General features: G+C 33.3%; 1 long non-coding RNA gene across 1 annotated transcript; it reads right to left on the reverse strand.

The window, feature by feature from the left end:
* Positions 1–11,788: 11,788 nt before the first annotated feature.
* Positions 11,789–24,038, reverse strand: LOC143233181 (uncharacterized). Its single transcript, XR_013018018.1, has 3 exons — positions 23,866–24,038; positions 18,155–18,369; positions 11,789–11,915 (listed from the first exon to the last, which is right to left on the reverse strand). It is a non-coding gene; the product is annotated as an uncharacterized LOC143233181 (long non-coding RNA).
* Positions 24,039–26,342: the final 2,304 nt, after the last annotated feature.

Below are 26,342 nucleotides of genomic sequence, written 5' to 3' on the forward strand. Positions count from 1 at the left end.
TTACTCTCTATATAAGTACCCAAATCTCGTTATATCAGTACCATTACTCTCTATATAACTACCCAACTCTCGTTATATTAGTACCATTACTCTCTATATAAGTACCCAACTCTAGCTATATCAGTACCATTACTCTCTACATAAGTACCAAATTCTCGTTATATCAGTACCATTACTCTCTATATAAGTACCCAACTCTCGTTATATCAGTACCATTACTCTCTATATAAGTACCCAACTCTCGTTATATCAGTACCATTACTCTCTATATAAGTATCCAGCTCTCGTTATATCAGTACCATTACACTCTATATAAGTACCCAACTCTCGTTTTATCAGTACAATTACTCTCTATATAAGTACCCAACTCTTATTATATCAGTACCATTACACTCTATATAAGTACCCAACTCTCGTTATATCAGTACCATTACTCTCTATATAAGTAACCAACTCTCGTTATATCAGTACCATTACACTCTATATAAGTACCCAACTCTTATTATATCAGTACCATTACACTCTATATAAGTACCCAACTCTCGTTATATCAGCACCATTACTCTCTATATAAGTACCAACTCTCGTTATATCAGTACATTACTCTCTAAATAAGAACCAACTCTCGTTATATCAGTACCATTATTCTCTAAATAAGAACCAACTCTCGTTATATCAGTACATTACTCTCAATATATGTACCCAACTCTCGTTATATCAGTACCATTACTCTCTATATAAGTACCCAACTATCGCTATATCAGTACCATTACTCTCTATATAAGTACCCAACTCTCGTTATATCAGTACCATTATTCTCTATATAAGTACCCAACTATCGCTATATCAGTACCATTACTCTCTATATAAGTACCCAACTATCGCTATATCAGTACCATTACTCTCTATATAAGTATCCAGCTCTCGTTATATCAGTATCATTACTCTCTATATAAGTACCCAAATCTCGTTTTATCAGTACCATTACTCTCTATATAAGTACCCAACTCTCGTTATATGAGTACCATTACTTTTTATATAGGTACCCAACTCTCGTTATATCAGTACCACTACTCTCTATATAAATACCCAACTCTCGTTATATCAGTACCATTACTCTCTATATAAGTACCCAACTCTCGTTATATCAGTACCATTACTCTCTATATAAGTACCCAAATCTCGTTTTATCAGTACCATTATTCTCTATATAAGTACCCAACTCTCGTTATATCAGTACCATTATTCTCTATATAAGTACCCAACTTTCGTTATATCAGTACCATTACTCTCTATATAAGTACCCAGCTCTCGTTATATCAGTACCATTACTCTCTATATAAGTGCCCAGCTCTCGTTATATCAGTACCACTATTCTCTATATAAGTACCCAACTCTTGTTACATCAGTACCATATCTCTCTATATAACTACCCAACTCTCGTTATATTAGTACCATTACTCTCTATATAAGTACCCAACTCTAGCTATATCAGTACCATTACTCTCTACATAAGTACCAAATTCTCGTTATATCAGTACCATTACTCTCTATATAAGTACCCAACTCTCGTTATATCAGTACCATTACTCTCTATATAAGTACTCAACTCTCGTTATATCAGTACCATTACTCTCTATATAAGTATCCAGCTCTCGTTATATCAGTACCATTGCACTCTATATAAGTACCCAACTCTCGTTATTTTAGTAGCATTACTCTCTATATAAGAATCCAACTCTCATTATATCAGTACCATTACTCTCTACACAAGTACCCAACACTTGTTATATCAGTACCATTACTCTCTATATAAGTACCTAATTCTCGTTGTATGAGTACCATTACTCTCTATATAAGTACCCAACTCTCGCTATATCAGTACCATTACTCTCTCTATAAGTACCCAACTCTCGTTTTATCAGTAACATTACTCTCTCTATAAGTACCCAACTCTCGTTATATCAGTACCATTACTCTCTACACAAGTACCCAACACTCGTTATATCAGTACCATTACTCTCTATATAAGTACCTAATTCTCGTTATATCAGTACCATTACTCTCTATATAAGTACCCAACTCTCGTTATATCAGTACCAGTACTTTCTGTTTATAAGTACCCAATTCTCGTTATATCAGTACCATTACTTTCTGTATATAAGTACCCAATTCTCGCTATATCAGTACCATTTCTCTAATTATAAGTACCCAACTCTCGCTATATCAGTACCATTACTCTCTATATAACTACCCAACTCTCGTTATATTAGTACCATTACTCTCTATATAAGTACCCAACTCTAGCTATATCAGTACCATTATTCTCTAAATAAGAACCAACTCTCGTTATATCAGTACATTACTCTCTATATATGTACCCAACTCTCGTTATATCAGTACCATTACTCTCTATATAAGTACCCAACTATCGCTATATCAGTACCATTACTCTCTATATAAGTACCCAACTCTCGTTATATCAGTACCATTATTCTCTATATAAGTACCCAACTATCGCTATATCAGTACCATTACTCTCTATATAAGTACCCAACTATCGCTATATCAGTACCATTACTCTCTATATAAGTATCCAGCTCTCGTTATATCAGTATCATTACTCTCTATATAAGTACCCAAATCTCGTTTTATCAGTACCATTACTCTCTATATAAGTACCCAACTCTCGTTATATGAGTACCATTACTTTTTATATAGGTACCCAACTCTCGTTATATCAGTACCACTACTCTCTATATAAATACCCAACTCTCGTTATATCAGTACCATTACTCTCTATATAAGTACCCAACTTTCGTTATATCAGTACCTTTACTCTCTATATATGTACCCAACTCTCGTTATATCAGTACCATTACTCTCTATATAAGTACCCAAATCTCGTTTTATCAGTACCATTATTCTCTATATAAGTACCCAACTCTCGTTATATCAGTACCATTATTCTCTATATAAGTACCCAACTTTCGTTATATCAGTACCATTACTCTTTATATAAGTACCCAGTTCTCGTTATATCAGTACCATTACTCTCTATATAAGTGCCCAGCTCTCGTTATATCAGTACCACTATTCTCTATATAAGTACCCAACTCTTGTTACATCAGTACCATATCTCTCTATATAAGTACCCAGCTCTCGTTATATCAGTACCACTATTCTCTATATAAGTACCCAACTCTTGTTACATCAGTACCATATCTCTCTATATAAGTACCCAACTCTCGCTACATCAGTACCACTACTCTCTATATTAGTACCCCAGCTCTCGTTATATCAGTACCATTACTCTCTATATTAGTACCCCAGCTCTCGTTATATCAGTACCATTACTCTCTATATAAATACCCAGTTCTCGTTATATCAGTACCATTACTCTCTATATAAATACCCAGTTCTCGTTATATCAGTACCATTACTCTCTATATAAGTACCCAACTCTCGTTATATCAGTACCACTACTCTCTTTATAAGTACCCAACTCTCGTTATTTCAGTACCACTACTCTCTATATTAGTACCCCAGCTCTCGTTATATCAGTACCATTACTCTCTATATAAGTACCCAACTCTCGCTACATCAGTACCATTACTCTCTATATAAATACCCAGTTCTCGTTATATCAATACCATTACTCTCTATATAAATACCCAGTTCTCGTTATATCAGTACCACTACTCTCTTTATAAGTACCCAACTCTCGTTATATCAGTACCACTACTCTCTATATAAGTACCCAACTCTCGTTATATCAGTACCACTACTCTCTTTATAAGTACCCAACTCTCGTTATTTCAGTACCATTACTCTCTATATTAGTACCCCAGCTCTCGTTATATCAGTACCATTACTCTCTGTGTATAAGTGCCTAAAACACTCGATAAATAGACACTTAGGTTTTAAGATTTTTACAAGACAATAAACTAATTATGTTCTTTCGATAAAACACACGTGGTTAATTTATATTACCATAGAAATACATAACACGTTTTATGACATAACGACTAATCTTCACGTCACTGTGTTTCAACCTGAGATTAATCATGCTTTAAACAACACAAGAAAACTACCTTCAAAACACATACGAAAGGCTAAACAAAGTGAAAACATGAACCAACAAACGGCATTACTTTACATTTATCACGCATAAAGAATCCGTTATAGAAAGAGCCTAAACATGCCTTATAGTTTAAACACGTAAGTTGGGGTTGTTTTTAACTGTATCAAACTATAGGTGATCTCATTATCTGGCTTTACTACTGGGAAACATGGAAAACAAATTCGGAAACTGACCGGCAGCTTACACATGTCTGATGCAGGAGTTTAACACACCTGGAAACATTTACGTTTAAACATCAGTCAGTTGGTTATATGAATCTCTATACATGAAATATAGCGTATATCTAGTAGTTTTTGTTTGTTTGTTTTGGAATTTCGCACAAAGCTACTCGAGGGCTATCTGTGCTAGCCGTCCCTAATTTAGCAGTGTAAGACTAGAGGGAAGGCAGCTAGTCATCACCACCCACCGCCAACTCTTGGGCTACTCTTTTACCAACGAATAGTGGGATTGACCGTCACATTATAACGCCCCCACGGCTGGGAGGTCGAGCATGTTTGGCGCGACTCGGGCGCGAACCCTCGACCCTCAGATTACGAAGCGCACGCCTTAACGCGCTAGGCCATGCCAGGCCCCTATCTAGTAGTTAAAACTGAAATAAGCCAGTCATAAGCTAATGTTAGCTTGATAATGTTACGAGTTAATTGAAGACAAATGATACTATGAACCATTGAGCATTACCTGGTAATAAGTTTAGGTAGTTTCAACAAAAATAACTTCATTCAGTAACAAACTATGTGGAAAAGAAACTATAGCTAAACACGTGGAACAAACCGTGTTATAAAGAAGCTAAAACTAAACAGGTGGATTAATCTGTGTTGTAAATTAGCTATAGCTAAACATGTGGAACAAACTGTGTTGTAAAGAAGCTATAGGTAAACACGTGGAACAAACTGTGTTGTAAAGAAGCTATAGCTAAACACGTGGAACAAACTGTGTTGTAAAGAAGCTATAGCTAAACACGTGGAACAAACTGTGTTGTAAAGAAGCTGTATCTAAACACGTGGAACAAACTGTGTTGTAAAGAAGCTATAGCTAAACACATGGAATACACTGTGTTGTATAGAAGCTATATCTAAACATGTGGAACAAACTGTGTTGTAAAGAAGCTATAGCTAAACACGTGGAACAAACTGTGTTGTAAAGAAGCTATAACTAAATACGTGGAACAAACTGTGTTGTAAAGAAGCTGTATCTAAACACGTGGAACAAACTGTGTTGTATAGAAGCTATAGTTAAACATGTGAAATACACTGTGTTGTATAGAAGCTATAGCTAAACATGTGGAATAAACTGTGTTCTAAAGAAGCTATAGCTAAACATGTGGAATACACTGTGTTGTATAGAAGCTATAACTAAATACGTGGAACAAACTGTGTTGTAAGGAAGCTATAGCTAAACACGTGGAACAAACTGTGTTGTAAAGAAGCTGTATCTAAACACGTGGAACAAACTGTGTTGTAAAGAAGCTATAGCTAAACACATGGAATATACTGTGTTGTATAGAAGCTATATCTAAACATGTGGAACAAACTGTGTTGTAAAGAAGCTATAGCTAAACACGTGGAACAAAGTGTGTTGTAAAGAAGCTGTATCTAAACACGTGGAACAAACTGTGTTGTATAGAAGCTATAGCTAAACATGTGGAATAAACTGTGTTGTATAGAAGCTATAGCTAAACATGTGGAACAAACTGTGTTGTAAGGAAGCTGTATCTAAACATGTGGAACAAACTGTGTTGTATAGAAGCTATAGCTAAACATGTGGAACAAACTGTGTTGTAAAGAAGCTGTATCTAAACACGTGGAACAAACTGTGTTGTATAGAAGCTATAGCTAAACATGTGGAACAAACTGTGTTGTAAGGAAGCTGTATCTAAACATGTGGAACAAACTGTGTTGTAAAGAAGCTATAGCTAAACACGTGGAACAAACTGTGTTGTAAAGAAGCTATAACTAAATACGTGGAACAAACTGTGTTGTAAAGAAGCTATAACTAAATACGTGGAACAAACTGTGTTGTAAAGAAGCTATAGCTAAACACGTGGAACAAACTGTGTTGTAAAGAAGCTGTATCTAAACACGTGGAACAAACTGTGTTGTATAGAAGCTATAGCTAAACATGTGAAATACACTGTGTTGTAGAGAAGCTATAGCTAAACATGTGGAACAAACTGTGTTGTATAGAAGCTGTATCTAAACACGTGGAACAAACTGTGTTGTATAGAAGCTATAGCTAAACACGTGGAATACACTGTGTTGTATAGAAGCTATAGCTAAACATGTGGAACAAACTGTGTTGTAAGGAAGCTGTATCTAAACATGTGGAACAAACTGTGTTGTAAAGAAGCTATATCTAAACATGTGGAACAAACTGTGTTGTATAGAAGCTATAGCTAAACATGTGAAATACACTGTGTTGTAAAGAAGCTATAGCTAAACACGTGGAACAAACTGTGTTGTAAAGAAGCTGTATCTAAACACGTGGAACAAACTGTGTTGTATAGAAGCTATAGCTAAACATGTGAAATACACTGTGTTGTAAAGAAGCTATAACTAAACACGTGGAACAAACTGTGTTGTAAAGAAGCTGTATCTAAACATGTGGAACAAACTGTGTTGTATAGAAACTATAGCTAAACATGTGAAATACACTGTGTTGTAAAGAAGCTATAGCTAAACACGTGGAACAAACTGTGTTGTAAAGAAGCTGTATCTAAACACGTGGAACAAACTGTGTTGTATAGAAGCTATAGCTAAACATGTGAAATACACTGTGTTGTAAAGAAGCTATAACTAAATACGTGGAACAAACTGTGTTGTAAAGAAGCTGTATCTAAACACGTGGAACAAACTGTGTTGTATAGAAGCTATAGTTAAACATGTGGAATACACTGTGTTGTATAGAAGCTATAGCTAAACATGTGGAACAAACTGTGTTGTAAGGAAGCTGTATCTAAACATGTGGAACAAACTGTGTTGTAAAGAAGCTATATCTAAACATGTGGAACAAACTGTGTTGTAAAGAAGCTATAGCTAAACACGTGGAACAAACTGTGTTGTAAAGAAGCTGTATCTAAACACGTGGAACAAACTGTGTTGTATAGAAGCTATAGCTAAACATGTGAAATACACTGTGTTGTAAAGAAGCTATAACTAAATACGTGGAACAAACTGTGTTGTAAAGAAGCTGTATCTAAACACGTGGAACAAACTGTGTTGTATAGAAGCTATAGTTAAACATGTGAAATACACTGTGTTGTATAGAAGCTATAGCTAAACATGTGGAACAAACTGTGTTGTATAGAAGCTGTATCTAAACACGTGGAACAAACTGTGTTGTATAGAAGCTATAGCTAAACATGTGGAATAAACTGTGTTGTATAAAAGCTGTATCTAAACACGTGGAACAAACTGTGTTGTATAGAAGCTATAGCTAAACACGTGGAATACACTGTGTTGTATAGAAGCTATAGCTAAACATGTGGAACAAACTGTGTTGTAAGGAAGCTGTATCTAAACATGTGGAACAAACTGTGTTGTAAAGAAGCTATATCTAAACATGTGGAACAAACTGTGTTGTAAAGAAGCTATAGCTAAACACAAGTAGCCCAGTATAGAGTGGTTTACAACAAACAAAGAATGTTTCTATAGATAACAAAAGACAGTATTAGAATATTGTTTATTAACACATAGTGTTAGAGTATGTTTCTATTCATAATGATAGCGTGTCTTATTTTACTGTTGCTAGAGGGCGGTGTTAGACTTTTATTATATTGTTATTGTTATTGTCTTATTTTACTGTTGCTAGAGGGCGGTGTTAGACTTTTATTATATTGTTATTGACTGAAAGTGTTGGAAGAAAAAATATTGAAAGTGAAAGAGCTTTATGGAAAATATTGTCTTATTATTTACATTACATTATAAATAATCCATATAATATAGTTATATAGTCAGTACTCGAATGATTTATAGAATTACGTGTGTTTCCCTGTCGGTTGTTCACATTCAACAAAGAAAAACTGTTCCAATTAGATTCGCTTCAGAATCCACGGTTATCACGAAATCTCGCGTGCTTAATAACAAAATTTTGACTGTTCGAAACGTCTAAAATAGTAGCTTCATAAAAAAACAAAGAAACATGCTTGTGGCGGATATATACAGAGTGAAGCAAAAATCAGTATAGATTTTAACATAACTTTATTGTTGTAAAAATGTTTCCACAGTGTTTTAAATATGTTTCGATTCACATAACTATATTAAGAAACATAATAAAGATTATACATTTTGTCAAAAATAGATGTCAGACATGTGTTAACAGTGGACAGCGCTGATAGATTACATGTGTTAACGGTGGACAGTGCTGATAGATTACTTCTGTGAAAGATAGATGTCAGACATGTGTTAACAGTGGACAGCGCTGATAGATTACTTGTGTGAAAGATAGATGTCAGACGTGTGTTAACAGTGGACAATGCTGATAGATTACTTTTGTTAACGGTGGACAGTGCTGATAGATTACATGTGTTAACGGTGGACAGTGCTGATAGATTACTTGTGTTAACGGTGGACAATTTGAGCACTAAACTTGAAGAATAACACAACATTGTGTTCAGTTTACGTTTGCAGTTAACATATCAGGTCATCCCATAAGTAATGCCCTAAAATTTAATACACAAAGTGAATCATCATTTCTGTCTTTGTAGAAGGTTTTAATAACTAAAATATTTAGTAGGATGTGTATAAAAATGTTCAGACAAATAAAACAAACCAACCCAACTACAGTTTATCAGATATTTAATCAAATAAACCCTTATGAAGATGGATGTGTCTGAGGAACACATTAGGTATATAATGTTTTATTAGTTTCTAAAAGGCAATAATGCAGCAGAAACCACAAACAACATTCAAAATGTTTATGGTGCGGAGTCTTTCAGTGAAAGAAAACGTTGTAGGTGGTTCCAGAAGTTCAGATCAGGTGACCACAGCACCATGTCCAGATCGTCCTGTTGAGTTTAATGATGACTTGCTGCTGGCTACACTTGATGAAGATTGTACTGTAACAGTTGAAGAACAAGAAGCTTAATTCAACCCATTCAACAGTTCACTGTCATCTGAAACAGCTGGGAAAGGGGTCAAAACTTGGAAAATGGGTCTCCGTGATTTGACAGAAGCCAACCTTAGAGCGAGAGTGGACATTTGCAATTCTCTGCACTCTCGAGAACGTAACTCACCTTTTTTGGGCAGGTTAGCGACTGGAGATGAAAAAATAGATATTTTATATAAATGCTAAGTGGTTCAGACAATGGATCAGTGCAGGTAAACTGGCTAAAGCACAGCCCAAAATGGACCTCCACCCTAGGAAAGTCTTGTTAAGCGTTTGGTGGGATATTGTTGGTGTGATTCACTTTGAGTTGCTAACACTCAATATAACGATTACATCAGACTTCTATTGTCAACAGTCAGAGCGCGTCAATGTTGCACTGAAAGGAAAGAGACCTGCTTTGATCAGTCATAAAGGTGTTGTGTTACACCAGGATAATGCACGGCCCCATACAGTATGTTGTGTTACACCAGGATAATGCACGGCCCCATACAGTATGTTTTGTTACACCAGGATAATGCACGGCCCCATACAGTATGTTGTGTTACACCAGGATAATGTACAGCCCCATACAGCATGTTGTGTTACACCAGGATAATGTACAGCCCCATACAGTATGTTGTGTTACACCAGGATAATGTACAGCCCCATACAGTATGTTGTGTTACACCAGGATAATGTACAGCCCCATACAGTATGTTGTGTTACACCAGGATAATGTACAGCCCCATACAGTATGTTGTATTACACCAGGATAATGTACAGCCCCATACAGCATGTTGTGTTACACCAGGATAATGTACAGCCCCATACAGTATGTTGTGTTACACCAGGATAATTCACAGCCCCATACAGTATGTTGTGTTACACCAGGATAATGTACAGCCCCATACAGTATGTTGTGTTACACCAGGATAACGTACAGCCCCATACAGTATGTTGTGTTACACCAGGATAATGTACAGCCCCATACAGCATGTTGTGTTACACCAGGATAATGTACAGCCCCATACAGTAAGGATCACATCTGTAAAGATTGAAGATCTAAACTGGAAAAACTTCCACATCCTCCTTACTCTCCAGATCTTGTCCCATCTGATTATCATCTATAGTGAAGTTTACAGAACTATCTTGATGGTAAACAGCTTGGAACACATGAAGATGTCAAAACTACCATCTCTACATTCCACTAAACCCCAAGAATTTTATAGAAGTGACATTCAGAAGCTTGTGAATCAGGAAGTAATTAATAATAATGGAACATACATTATTAATTAAATAACATTAAAATTATTTGAAATCCTTTCTCTTTTTCTGAACGTAATATCGGACATTACTTAAGGGATGATCTGATATGTTACTTACTTTACTTTATTATGTTCCAGTATTCTTTGTATTAATAAAAGTGTACAACTATTCAGTGCCTTTCACCTGAACCTATATATATATATATATCATATACGGTAAAATGTGTGTGTGTTTTTTTTTATAACCACATCAGACTATCTGCTGTATCCAGCGAGGGAAATCGAAACCCGATTGTAGCGTTGTATGGCTAAAAACTTACCGCTATTCCAGTTCGGTAACTCTCGTATACTTCTAGAGCATATCACCTGAGATAAGCTTCTGGAACATAGAATTGTAATTACGGTAACTGAGGTATTTTAAAGGGTTTTTCACCTCAGATATGCTTCTAGAATTTGGCTTTATAAACACGTTAACTGTCGTGTTCAACCATGGTGTATTTCCTCAGGTAACCTTGTAGAAAACTTCACCACTTAACACGTGGGCCCACAAGGTTCTCAGCTTCAGGTGGAAGAAAGTCCAGATATTATAATACTTAACACGTGGGCCCACAAGGTTCTCAGCTTCAGGTGGAAGAAAGTCCAGGTATTATAATACTTAACACGTGGACCCACAAGGTTCTCAGCTTCAGGTGGAAGAAAGTCCAGATATTATAATACTTAACACGTGGGCCCACAAGGTTCTCGGCTTCAGGTGGAAGAAAGTCCAGGTATTATAATACTTAACACGTGGACCCACAAGGTTCTCAGCTTCAGGCGGAAGAAAGTCCAGATATTATAATACTTAACACGTGGGCCCACAAGGTTCTCAGCTTCAGATGGAAGAAAGTCCAGGTATTATAATACTTAACACGTGGGCCCACAAGGTTCTGAGCTTCAGGTGGAAGAAAGTCCAGATATTATAATACTTAAAAAGTTTTCATTGAATTTAGTTAAAATAAATATGTTTCAATCACATTTTACTAATCTGTCCAACAGTCCATGTTTTTATATATTGCTAATAGCAAAACTTAATTACGTTTCGCACTAATTCAATTTAAAATACGTTCAAATCTTTCCATAATTTGTGTATAGTCTATTTTATATTACTGTTATTGAGTTATATGTAATTATGTGTTAAAAATTACTTTGGCCTTTGACTCATCCAGTATCTAGCGGTATCCAACATCATATTAGTCTTAGAGAAAACAAAACTGAAACTACTTAGTCATGCTACTTTTATTTGTTTGAACTTACTTTTAACTTCCGGTATAGACTTGATAGAACGATGGATTAAAATGGAAGGTCAACAGATCCTTGAAAGCCAGGCACGCCCAACTGACAATCACCGACTTGTTGGACCGGTGTTGCCCTTGTACGAATAGTTGCTGTTTGATTAAAACAAAACAAAAATATTCTGTGCAGTATTATCTCGAGCTGTCGGCTCCTTTACTGCAGATACTAAATATTCCTTATCTGATATTATCTTTATAGAGAAAAGAAAGAGACTGGATGGATGAAAGGGTTAAATAATATTTCAATATAGTTCACATTCATAAAGTTTAGAAACTAAGTACATGAGAAAATAGTTCATATTCATAAAGTTTAGAAACTAAGTACCTGAGAAAATAGTTCACATTCATTAAGTTTAGAAACTAAGTACCTGAGAAAATAGTTCACATTTATAAAGTTTAGAAACTAAGTACATGAGAAAATAGTTCACATTTATAAAGTTTAGAAACTAAGTACATGAGAAAATAGTTCATATTCATAAAGTTTAGAAACTAAGTACATGAGAAAATAGTTCACATTCATTAAGTTTAGAAACTAAGTACCTGAGAAAATAGTCCACATTCATTAAGTTTAGAAACTAAGTACCTGAGAAAATAGTTCACATTCATAAAGCTTAGAAACTAAGTACATGAGAAAATAGTTCACATTCATAAAGTTTAAAAACTAAGTACCTGAGAAAATAGTTCATATTCATTAAGTTTAGAAACTAAGTACCTGAGAAAATAGTTCATATTCATAAAGTTTAGAAACTAAGTACATGAGAAAATAGTTCACATTCATAAAGTTTAGAAACTAAGTACCTGAGAAAATAGTTCACATTTATAAAGCTTAGAAACTAAGTACCTGAGAAAATAGTCCACATTCATTAAGTTTAGAAACTAAGTACCTGAGAAAATAGTTCACATTCATAAAGTTTAGAAACTAAGTACCTGAGAAAATAGTTCACATTCATTAAGTTTAGAAACTAAGTACCTGAGAAAATAGTTCACATTTAAAAGTTTAGAAACTAAGTACATGAGAAAATAGTTCACATTCATAAAGTTTAGAAACTAAGTACCTGAGAAAATAGTTCACATTTATAAAGCTTAGAAACTAAGTACCTGAGAAAATAGTTCACATTCATAAAGCTTAGAAACTAAGTACCTGAGAAAATAGTTCACATTTATAAAGTTTAGAAACTAAGTACCTGAGAAAATAGTTCATATTTATAAAGTTTAGAAACTAAGTACCTGAGAAAATAATTCATATTCATAAAGTTTAGAAACTAAGTACCTGAGAAAATAGTTCAAATTCATTAAGTTTAGAAACTAAGTACCTGAGAAAATAGTTCACATTTATAAAGTTTAGAAACTAAGTGCCTGAGAAAATAGTTCATATTCATAAAGCTTAGAAACTAAGTACCTGAGAAAATAGTTCACATTAATAAAGTTTAGAAACTAAGTACCTGAGAAAATAGTTCACATTTATAAAGCTTAGAAACTAAGTACCTGAGAACATAGTCTACATTCATTAAGTTTAGAAACTAAGTACCTGAGAAAATAGTTCACATTCATAAAGCTTAGAAACTAAGTACATGAGAAAATAGTTCACATTCATAAAGTTTAGAAACTAAGTACCTGAGAAAATAGTTCACATTCATTAAGTTTAGAAACTAAGTACCTGAGAAAATAGTTCATATTCATAAAGCTTAGAAACTAAGTACCTGAGAAAATAGTTCACATTTATAAAGTTTAGAAACTAAGTACTTGAGAAAATAGTTCACATTTATAAAGTTTAGAAACTAAGTACCTGAGAAAATAGTTCACATATATAAAGTTTAGAAACTAAGTACCTGAGAAAATAGTTCACATTTATAAAGTTTAGAAACTAAGTACCTGAAAAAATAGTTCACATTCATAAAGTTTAGAAACTAAGTACCTGAGAAAATAGTTCACATTCATAAAGTTTAGAAACTAAGTACCTGAAAAAATAGTTCACATTCATAAAGCTTAGAAACTAAGTACCTGAGAAAATAGTTCATATTCATAAAGCTTAGAAACTAAGTACCTGAGAAAATAGTTCACATTTATAAAGTTTAGAAACTAAGTACCTGAGAAAATAGTTCACATTCATAAAGTTTAAAAACTAAGTACCTGAGGAAATAGTTCACATTCATAAAGTTTAGAAACCAAGTACCTGAGAAAATAGTTCACATTCATTAAGTTTAGAAACTAAGTACCTGAGAAAATAGTTCACATTCATTAAGTTTAGAAACTAAGTACCTGACAAAATAGTTCAAATTCATAAAGTTTAGAAACTAAGTACCTGAGAAAATAGTTCACATTTATAAAGTTTAGAAACTAAGTACCTGAGAAAATAGTTCACATTCATAAAGTTTAGAAACTAAGTACCTGAGAAAATAGTTCACATTTATAAAGTTTAGAAACTAAGTACCTGAGAAAATAGTTCACATTCATAAAGTTTAGAAACTAAGTACCTGAGAAAATAGTTCACATTTATAAAGTTTAGAAACTAAGTACCTGAGAAAATAGTTCACATTCATAAAGTTTAGAAACTAAGTACCCGAGAAAATAGTTCACATTCATAAAATTCAAGGAAAATGAAGGATTCTCCAAATTAAATTGCGATAGTTTCGTAATTAGCTGTTTCTGTTATGTATACAGAATTTGCTATAGTTTCGTAAGTAGCTCTCTCCGTTTTCACCAAGCTCTGTATTCATAGTATGTAGAGATTGGACAGAACAAATGGCCGCCACATATTATGTACTGATCACCATTGTCTGAAATCTCTGTTATATCAGACGAAGAAACTTTTATGTACAGTTAGATTTTTCAGGGTTTTAGAAAGCGATCAAGACCTCGGTTTAGCCAAAAAAAATCATTAGGATAGACAACCGGCGAGTGGCATGATGGTCAAATGTCTTACTGATTATTCTGGTGTCAGGAGGGTTAGCTCAGCAATGCTTGAAGTTCATGCCATGATTTATAAATCAAAATGTTGTATTTCAACTTGAATTCCCGTGTGCAGCACTAGAAGACAACTCGTGATGTCAAGCTGAAACGTCTGCCTTCATAGCGACTGTCATTCGTTAAAATTAAAAGGAAAACAAGTAATAAAACTATTGTAAAAGTAAGGATGATGTAGAGATGTTAATACCAAAAACAGTACAGAACTGAGGTAGGGAAGAACATACACAAGTCCCTCAAGTGACTCAATGTTACAACCATATAGGAATTAAGAACACACACAAGTCCCTCAAGTGACTCAATGTTACAAGCATATAGGAATTAAGAACACACACAAGTCCCTCAAGTGACTCAATGTTACAAGCATATAGGAATTAAGAACACACACAAGTCCCTCAAGTGACTCAATGTTACAAGCATATAGGAATTAAGAACACACACAAGTCCCTCAAGTGACTCAATGTTACAAGCATATAGGAATTAAGAACATACACAAGTCCCTCAAGTGACTCAATGTTACAAGCATATAGGAATTAAGAACATACACAAGTCCCTCAAGTGACTCAATGTTACAAGCATATAGGAATTAAGAACACACACAAGTCCCTCAAGTGACTCAATGTTACAAGCATATCGGAATTAAGAACACACACAAGTCCCTCAAGTGACTCAATGTTACAACCATATAGGAATTAAGAACACACACAAGTCCCTCAAGTGACTCAATGTTACAAGCATATAGGAATTAAGAACACACACAAGTCCCTCAAGTGACTCAATGTTACAAGCATATAGGAATTAAGAACATACACAAGTCCCTCAAGTGACTCAATGTTACAAGCATATAGGAATTAAGAACACACACAAGTCCCTCAAGTGACTCAATGTTACAAGCATATAGGAATTAAGAACATACACAAGTCCCTCAAGTGACTCAATGTTACAAGGATATAGGAATTAAGAACACACACAAGTCCCTCAAGTGACTCAATGTTACAACCATATAGGAATTAAGAACATACACAAGTCCCTCAAGTGACTCAATGTTACAACCATATAGGAATTAAGAACATACACAAGTCCCTCAACTGACTCAATGTTACAAGCATATAGGAATTAAGAACATACACAAGTCCCTCAAGTGACTCAATGTTACAAGCATATAGGAATTAAGAACATACACAAGTCCCTCAAGTGACTCAATGTTACAAGCATATAGGAATTAAGAACACACACAAGTCCCTCAAGTGACTCAATGTTACAAGCATATTGGAATTAAGAACACACACAAGTCCCTCAAGTGACTCAATGTTATAAGCATATAGGAATTAAGAACATACACAAGTCCCTCAAGTAACTCAATGTTACAAGAATATAGGAATTAAGAACATACACAAGTCCCTCAAGTGACTCAATGTTACAACCATATAGGAATTAAGAACATACACAAGTCCCTCAACTGACTCAATGTTACAAGCATATTAGCTATTGTAAGACTTTACATCAATAATCACTTTAAATGTCTGTACTTTAGTCTGAATTTTAACAAATGGAAGGAATCCAAACCTTGGGTAAAAGTGTTTATTGGAAATACTTGGCTACTTATGTGGTGACTTTGTCTATCTATCCTTACCCTGTTTCTGTACTTTGTATGACTTTGTCTGTCTATCCTTAACCTGTTTCTGTACTTTGTATGACTTTGTCTATCTATCCTTACCCTGTTTTTCTACTTTGTATGACTTTGTCTCTCTATCCTTACCCTGTTTCTCTACTTTGTATAACTTTGTCTATCTATCCGTACCCTGTTTCTCTACTTTGTATGACTTTGTCTGTCTATCCTTACCCTGTTTCTGTACTTTGTATGACTTTGTCTGTCTATCATTACCCTGTTTCTCTACTTTGTATGACTTTGTCTGTCTATCCTTACCCTGTTTCTGTACTTTGTATGACTTTGTCTGTCTATCATTACCCTGTTTCTCTACTTTGTATGACTTTGTCTGTCTATCCACACCCTGTTTCTCTATTTGATATTGCCGTCTCTACGTCATCTTTATTTGTATTACTCGTGTATTCAAAACTTGGATCAGTTTCATAAGTGGGCAATCCTTTAATATAATGTATGTGTGTGTATTTATTTATGTTTTAGCCAAAATAAATAAAATTTGAACCATATAAGTACCTAAACACCTGTGTTTTAGTGAACTTTGACATAGTGAGGAAAAGACAGATAAAGGAATTTATGTAAGTCTTTAACACAAAGTTCGAGAATCTATAAGTAGGAATGACTACGGTATCCAATAGATACAACACAAATATTCACATTGACAGAAAGTATTACTTCATAAGATGGTTGTCACTGGAATGACTAAAGTATCCAATAGATACAACACAAATATTCACATTGACAGAAAGTTTTACTTTATAAGATGGTTGTCACTCATTTTCATTTGTTTTACTGCCCGAAACAAGGCAAGAAACCATCATTATCGAAAATGATGCGAATAAGAGTATAGAGATGATACACTTATACATAGATCAATCCTACATTGCTTTCAATATTAAAATACAATGTTACGCTGCAAAGTGCATATTTGACTAGTTATTAGTACAGCTGGAAGTTATATATTCCTTACTGTTGATATATAATTTATTTACAGAAATATCTTGGCAGTGTCAGAATAGGCATCAATGTAACTAAGAGCCTAGAACTTATGTACAAATAAAACCAAGTTGAATCGAAACACGTCTTGATTATTACAGACTTTCTCTCAATTCGACCGACCTCGTAACCATTTTCTACTCTGCGTTTTACAGCGTAATATTAAATTTTAATTCGTGTAGGGATGATATATATATATGTACAGCTGTATCATTCCTATATTCTATTTTGCATTATTTTTGACACTGCCAAAACTTACATTTATAAAATGTTTTTATTACTTGTTCATACAGCTCTCCAGGCTAGCACTCTTTTAATTTTATTATTTTATGCTGGAATGTTGAAAAACATGTTAACTTTTTAATGTAGGTGTTCATGGCATGTTTGGTAATGTTTTAGGAATTAGAAAATGTTTTCATTCTCCATGTGCAAATTTATATTGCAGAATATTATCCGTTATTAATGAGTTATGTTGTGAAATATGAAGGATTCGAACTGTTATTGTACATCTATTCATTGATTTGTTTAACTTAAAAGTAATTTGTTATTAACAAGTAAGACGTACTCGTACTTGTAGCTGGTGATACATTGTTATTTCAGCTGTTACCATTCACATGTTATTGTACTTCTGACTGTGTAATTGTTGTTCTTTCAGATATTGTGCTGCTATAAATTGTAACTCTTTAAAAACCACTCATTGATAATATACCTTTACACAATATGACGTTTTCTTTAGTACAAAAATTACCGAAACCACTGGATGTTAGACATGATAGAGGGCGTTTCCTCGGTATCTTTCAAGGCTGTTCAGTATTGCCTTCCAGGAAACAGTTTAATGTGAGAGCAGCTTTCGGTATTTCACGTAAACTATGAAAAATGAGGTATTCATTTATGTCATCTTCTTTAGAGAGAAAAGTTGAAATTCTAAAAGAAAGAAAGAACTTCGTGAGAAACCCAGTCCCAATGAAGTCTTGTCAATTTCTAGTACAGCAGGGTATATCACAAACGTAATGTTATCAGATGTACTATTGCCTCAAGTTAATGAGATTAGTAATGTGAGGAAAAGTACAATAACAATAAGAAAATAATTATAAGAAATTCCTGCTTGCAGATGGTTTTTCTATTATCTATTCAACATAACTGGTCACATAGAATAATATTGTGTCTTGTGTTCGTGATGTCACGTATGATTAATGAATCAATAATCGTGTAATTAGTCCAAAATATCCCAGTTTAAATTATGCATACCTCATTCTTTAGTAACAATATTTTAAAATAAAATATATCTTTAACGCAAAAGTAGGTACCGTAAACAACAACAAATATTACTTTCTGATGAAAACAACCCTTTGTATATGTTATGCTGTATAGTTTTCTTGTTATTGTTACCCTGGTTACGAGTTCCTTATTATTGTTATTTCTCACAAACGGCGTGAACTCGATTTCAGGTTTGTTTGTTTCTCAGTAAAATATTATCAATATGATATCTAAATATCACAACGGATATGTGAGTTTAGATGAAAATTAGAAATAGTGAAATTAATCAAGCCAAGCATAACGTATCTCCTATTAATTATTTATGTTGACTTTTAAAGTACAAAACATTATACGAAAAAGAAACACGAAACAATAAAGTATCGAGAATTTAAAAAATATAGACACATAGTTAATATGGCTGCGAGACTTTAGCATATTGTTGTCCATAATTCACTTTCAACAAGAAATGATTGTACTTAAATATGTTTTAGAAACCTTTGTTATGACAACAGCGCGTGAACGGAACGTGAAATAACCGGTTCATAAAGTCTGATTGATAAATACACAAACTTAAGACACCCGTCCTACATCCGGGGAATAAAAATTAAAAGTAACACTTGAACCAGTGAAATAAGTCAACAATTTGTATTAATATCTGTAATGTACTGTATACATAATTTACTTGATAACTAACTATTACATGTCACACCTACTTTATTAACACTTATTTTATTTCACACCTACCATACTTTACACCTACTATATTTCACACCTACTTTATTCTACATTAAATAAATGGTGTGACAATTACTACTTTACTAATTCTTCTTTACACCCTCAGTTTTCTTGATATTACTATATTTCACACCAACTTTATCCCACCTTAAATAAATGGTGTGACAATTACTTACTTTTACTAATTCTTCTTTACACCCTCAGTGTTTGTTAATATTACTATATTTCACACCAACTTTATCTCACATTAAATGAATGGTGTGACAATTACTTACTTTTACTAATTATTCTTTACACCCTCAGTTTTCTTGATATTACTATATTTCACACCTACTTTATCTCACATTAAATGAATGGTGTGACAATTACTTACTTTTACTAATTCTTCTTTACACCCTCAGTGTTTGTTAATATTACTATATTTCACACCTACTTTATTCCGGATTAAATAAATGGTGTGACAATTACTTACTTTTACTAATTCTTCTTTACACCCTCAGTGTTTGTTGATATTACTGTATTTCACACCTACTTTATTCCACATTAAATAAATGGTGTGACAATTACTTACTTTTACTAATTCTTCTTTACACCCTCAGTGTTTGTTGATGTTACTATATTTCACACGTACTTTATTCCACATTAAATAAATGGTGTGACAATTACTTACTTTTACTAATTCTTCTTTACACCCTCAGTGTTTGTTGACAATACTATATTTCACACCTACTTTATCCCACATTAAATAAATGGTGTGACAATTACTTACTTTTACTAATTCTTCTTTACACCCTCAGTGTTTGTTGACAATACTATATTTCATACCGACTTTATTCCACATTAAATAAATGGTGTGACAATTACTTACTTTTACTAATTCTTCTTTACACCCTCAGTGTTTGTTGACAATACTATATTTCACACCTACTTTATCCCACATTAAATAAATGGTGTGACAATTACTTACTTTTACTAATTCTTCTTTACACCCTCAGTGTTTGTTGACAATACTATATTTCACACCTACTTTATCCCACATTAAATAAATGGTGTGACAATTACTTACTTTTACTAATTCTTCTTTACACCCTCAGTGTTTGTTGACAATACTATATTTCACACCTACTTTATCCCACATTAAATAAATGGTGTGACAATTACTTACTTTTACTAATTCTTCTTTACACCCTCAGTGTTTGTTGATATTACTGTATTTCACACCTACTTTATTCCACATTAAATAAATGGTGTGACAATTACTACTTTTACTAATTCTTCTTTACACCCTCAGTGTTTGTTGATGTTACTATATTTCACACGTACTTTATTCCACATTAAATAAATGGTGTGACAATTACTTACTTTTACTAATTCTTCTTTACACCCTCAGTGTTTGTTGACAATACTATATTTCACACCTACTTTATCCACATTAAATAAATGGTGTGACAATTACTTACTTTTACTAATTCTTCTTTACACCCTCAGTGTTTGTTGACAATACTATATTTCATACCGACTTTATTCCACATTAAATAAATGGTGTGACAATTACTTACTTTTACTAATTCTTCTTTACACCCTCAGTGTTTGTTGACAATACTATATTTCACACCTACTTTATCCCACATTAAATAAATGGTGTGACAATTACTTACTTTTACTAATTCTTCTTTACACCCTCAGTGTTTGTTGACAATACTATATTTCACACCTACTTTATCCCACATTAAATAAATGGTGTGACAATTACTTACTTTTACTAATTCTTCTTTACACCCTCAGTGTTTGTTGACAATACTATATTTCACACCTACTTTATCCCACATTAAATAAATGGTGTGACAATTACTTACTTTTACTAATTCTTCTTTACACCCTCAGTGTTTGTTGATATTACTGTATTTCACACCTACTTTATTCCACATTAAATAAATGGTGTGACAATTACTTACTTTTACTAATTCTTCTTTACACCCTCAGTGTTTGTTGATGTTACTATATTTCACACGTACTTTATTCCACATTAAATAAATGGTGTGACAATTACTTACTTTTACTAATTCTTCTTTACACCCTCAGTGTTTGTTGACAATACTATATTTCACACCTACTTTATCCCACATTAAATAAATGGTGTGACAATTACTTACTTTTACTAATTCTTCTTTACACCCTCAGTGTTTGTTGACAATACTATATTTCACACCTACTTTATCCCACATTAAATAAATGGTGTGACAATTACTTACTTTTACTAATTCTTCTTTACACCCTCAGTGTTTGTTGACAATACTATATTTCACACCTACTTTATCCCACATTAAATAAATGGTGTGACAATTACTTACTTTTACTAATTCTTCTTTACACCCTCAGTGTTTGTTGACAATACTATATTTCATACCGACTTTATTCCACATTAAATAAATGGTGTGACAATTACTTACTTTTACTAATTCTTCTTTACACCCTCAGTGTTTGTTGACAATACTATATTTCACACCTACTTTATCCCACATTAAATAAATGGTGTGACAATTACTTACTTTTACTAATTCTTCTTTACACCCTCAGTGTTTGTTGACAATACTATATTTCACACCTACTTTATCCCACATTAAATAAATGGTGTGACAATTACTTACTTTTACTAATTCTTCTTTACACCCTCAGTGTTTGTTGACAATACTATATTTCACACCTACTTTATCCCACATTAAATAAATGGTGTGACAATTACTTACTTTTACTAATTCTTCTTTACACCCTCAGTGTTTGTTGATATTACTGTATTTCACACCTACTTTATTCCACATTAAATAAATGGTGTGACAATTACTTACTTTTACTAATTCTTCTTTACACCCTCAGTGTTTGTTGACAATACTATATTTCACACCTACTTTATCCCACATTAAATAAATGGTGTGACAATTACTTACTTTTACTAATTCTTCTTTACACCCTCAGTGTTTGTTGACAATACTATATTTCACACCTACTTTATCCCACATTAAATAAATGGTGTGACAATTACTTACTTTTACTAATTCTTCTTTACACCCTCAGTGTTTGTTGACAATACTATATTTCACACCTACTTTATCCCACATTAAATAAATGGTGTGACAATTACTACTTTTACTAATTCTTCTTTACACCCTCAGTGTTTGTTGATATTACTGTATTTCACACCTACTTTATTCCACATTAAATAAATGGTGTGACAATTACTTACTTTTACTAATTCTTCTTTACACCCTCAGTGTTTGTTGATGTTACTATATTTCACACCTACTTTATTCCACATTAAATAAATGGTGTGACAATTACTTACTTTTACTAATTCTTCTTTACACCCTCAGTGTTTGTTGACAATACTATATTTCACACCTACTTTATCCCACATTAAATAAATGGTGTGACAATTACTTACTTTTACTAATTCTTCTTTACACCCTCAGTGTTTGTTGACAATACTATATTTCACACCTACTTTATCCCACATTAAATAAATGGTGTGACAATTACTTACTTTTACTAATTCTTCTTTACACCCTCAGTGTTTGTTGACAATACTATATTTCACACCTACTTTATCCCACATTAAATAAATGGTGTGACAATTACTTACTTTTACTAATTCTTCTTTACACCCTCAGTGTTTGTTGACAATACTATATTTCATACCGACTTTATTCCACATTAAATAAATGGTGTGACAATTACTTACTTTTACTAATTCTTCTTTACACCCTCAGTGTTTGTTGACAATACTATATTTCACACCTACTTTATCCCACATTAAATAAATGGTGTGACAATTACTTACTTTTACTAATTCTTCTTTACACCCTCAGTGTTTGTTGACAATACTATATTTCACACCTACTTTATCCCACATTAAATAAATGGTGTGACAATTACTTACTTTTACTAATTCTTCTTTACACCCTCAGTGTTTGTTGACAATACTATATTTCACACCTACTTTATCCCACATTAAATAAATGGTGTGACAATTACTTACTTTTACTAATTCTTCTTTACACCCTCAGTGTTTGTTGATATTACTGTATTTCACACCTACTTTATTCCACATTAAATAAATGGTGTGACAATTACTTACTTTTACTAATTCTTCTTTACACCCTCAGTGTTTGTTGACAATACTATATTTCACACCTACTTTATCCCACATTAAATAAATGGTGTGACAATTACTTACTTTTACTAATTCTTCTTTACACCCTCAGTGTTTGTTGACAATACTATATTTCACACCTACTTTATCCCACATTAAATAAATGGTGTGACAATTACTTACTTTTACTAATTCTTCTTTACACCCTCAGTGTTTGTTGATATTACTGTATTTCACACCTACTTTATTCCACATTAAATAAATGGTGTGACAATTACTACTTTTACTAATTCTTCTCTACACCCTCAGTGTTTGTTGATATTTCTAAGTGGTTCTTGACTGGAAGTTCATTCTACTTCCTGGATTAAAATATTTGCGGTTGACCATTCTTTAGCACGCACAAAATAGAACTGACCAAATGAAAGAGAAAGTTCTGACCTTGTGTTTCGGTAACCATTTTTTCTGGAAAAAACATGTATTTGGAGTTATTAATTAAAACCTCAAAATTCTCCAGAAAAACCTAAAACAAATTCAAGACAAAAATCTCAAAACAAATATCCGTCCAGGACTGAGGAGTCCTTATCTAAACAAACATATTTTGCTGTGTGTGTGTGTGTAACAACCATTCTATGACACGGCGCTTGGTTCAGCGTGTAGTATCAAGAGAATTGGTTGAGATTGGTCCAAGGTCCGAGAATATTTTCGAATAAACTAAAACATTTTTTTTTTTATCAACATAGACGCGTGTGTATAAATATAAATATACCGTAATGTCGTATATTTCCAGCATATGTTACTTTAGATACATTAATGGAACAGTGATTCCAAACAGGTCTTGCTTAATTATTTGTTTTTTTTAGTTTTCTGAGAAAAAGAGACATTTAAAGGATATTAGTTCTTATTATGTTGTGGAAGAGTTCTTTATTTCTTAGGTAGAATAGCAAAGTGTCTGGGTTGTTAGACACTCGACTTCGAAACCCCGCCACGCCAAACATACCCTTCCAGCAGTTTGTAAAAGAGTAGCTCAAGAGTTGGAGGTAGGGGTCAATTACTAGTTGCCTTCCTTTTAGTCTTACACTGCTAAATTAGGGACGATAGTGCAGACAGGCCTCGTATAGGTTTGCACTATATTCGAAACATCAAACTACGCTGTAGTGGTGTTGGTACAACTTGTGATAGTATGTACGTTGTGTCTGTAATGGTGTTGGTACAGCTTCTGATAGTATGTACGTTGTGTCTGTAATGGTGTTGGTACAACTTCTGATAATGTGCAACTTGTTTCTGTGCCAAGAGATTTGAGCGCCTCTTCAAGCCCTTTGACTTCTGTTAAATGACGTTTCTAGTTGCCATGGAAACTATAGCTGAGTTGTATAATAAAAGTAAAATGATGTCGAGAAAACCCACTTGTAGAAATATATATGTAAAAACGGTTCGTTTGGGTTGAGAAAATATTTTATAATAAAATAAATAAAATTATATATTCAAACATCTAACACCGCCCTCTACATTCCGACACTCAGTTACACAACCCTTTCCAAACATGTGGTCAGCTTCCGGTCAGTTACCTCTTTCTTTCTTTGTGAACCTGGCGATGACCGAAGAAGGTCGAAACGTTGTTCGCTCTTCTACGTAAAATATTTTCTCAACCCAAACGAGCCGTTTTTGCAATATATAAAAGTAAAATGATGTTCATAGCGCTATTTTAACCGATAACGGTATAACAAATGTTTTATTTAACCGTGTACATCCAGCAGATAAACGATATTTCTGTATCCTGAAGGTGTTAGGCCTAAAACATTGAGATAAATTATCGTCTATCCTTCTACTGTAACAGTTGCTTCAATATTAATTTAACGAGTAAACTTTAATTATTTGAAGCAACTTTTTAGTATATCATTTATAAATTACTTTATAATAACTATGTTTTTCACTCTTACCTACAGAACTTCGTTATTATGTAAACAGTACGAAGACGAGTACCTTTCATTAAAATACCACGTTGACTAAGACTAAAGCACATAACGAGATTTTATGCCGCGGCAACAAAGATCGTGACACACGTGATGCTGCTCCCACGCTATTGGCTAATGGAGTGTAGTATTTCAGACTTAACTGCACTATTTGATTGTTGAAAGCGAGTTAGGTTTTATGCGTTTGTTACTGCTATTTTCTAAACTACAACGATAAATTTGTTTATTGTTATCCGATTTTTCAAAACATCCTATTGTGTTGAACATATTAAAAGGAAAGATGAACAAACCCATAGAGAAGATAAAATAATGTAAACCAATTGTATTTTGAATATAATTCGCGTGAAAAGTAAACACACGTTTGCCTTGGGAACAACTAATCAACTTTAACTTGCAACATTGCTCAGTTATTATTATCTTGTATTTATCAACTTAATCAAGTGTGTTGCGTAAACAGACACGAAGAAGAAAAACATAATCACATAAGACGAGGTAAAATGCGATGCGAGACACAGAAACGTCGGTGGTTTATCAAAGAATAAAATTCCCCGAATTCTGGAGAACTAGAACAAATGTGATCTAATACACACGTAATTCTGAAGAACTAGAACAATGTGATCTAATACACACGTAAAGCACGCGATTTGCGAAGCGGAGTGAGTAAAAAGAAAAACCTACTCAAGGAAAGAAATGGACTCTGAGTTTAGAGTTATTGTTTTCCATTGTTTGATTAAGGTTTTTGTATCGTATACAGTTAACGTTTTCCATTGTTTGATTAAGGTTTTTGT

The sequence above is a fragment of the Tachypleus tridentatus genome, chromosome 12 (genome assembly GCF_004210375.1).
Source record: "Tachypleus tridentatus isolate NWPU-2018 chromosome 12, ASM421037v1, whole genome shotgun sequence".
NCBI lineage: Eukaryota > Metazoa > Arthropoda > Merostomata > Xiphosura > Limulidae > Tachypleus > Tachypleus tridentatus.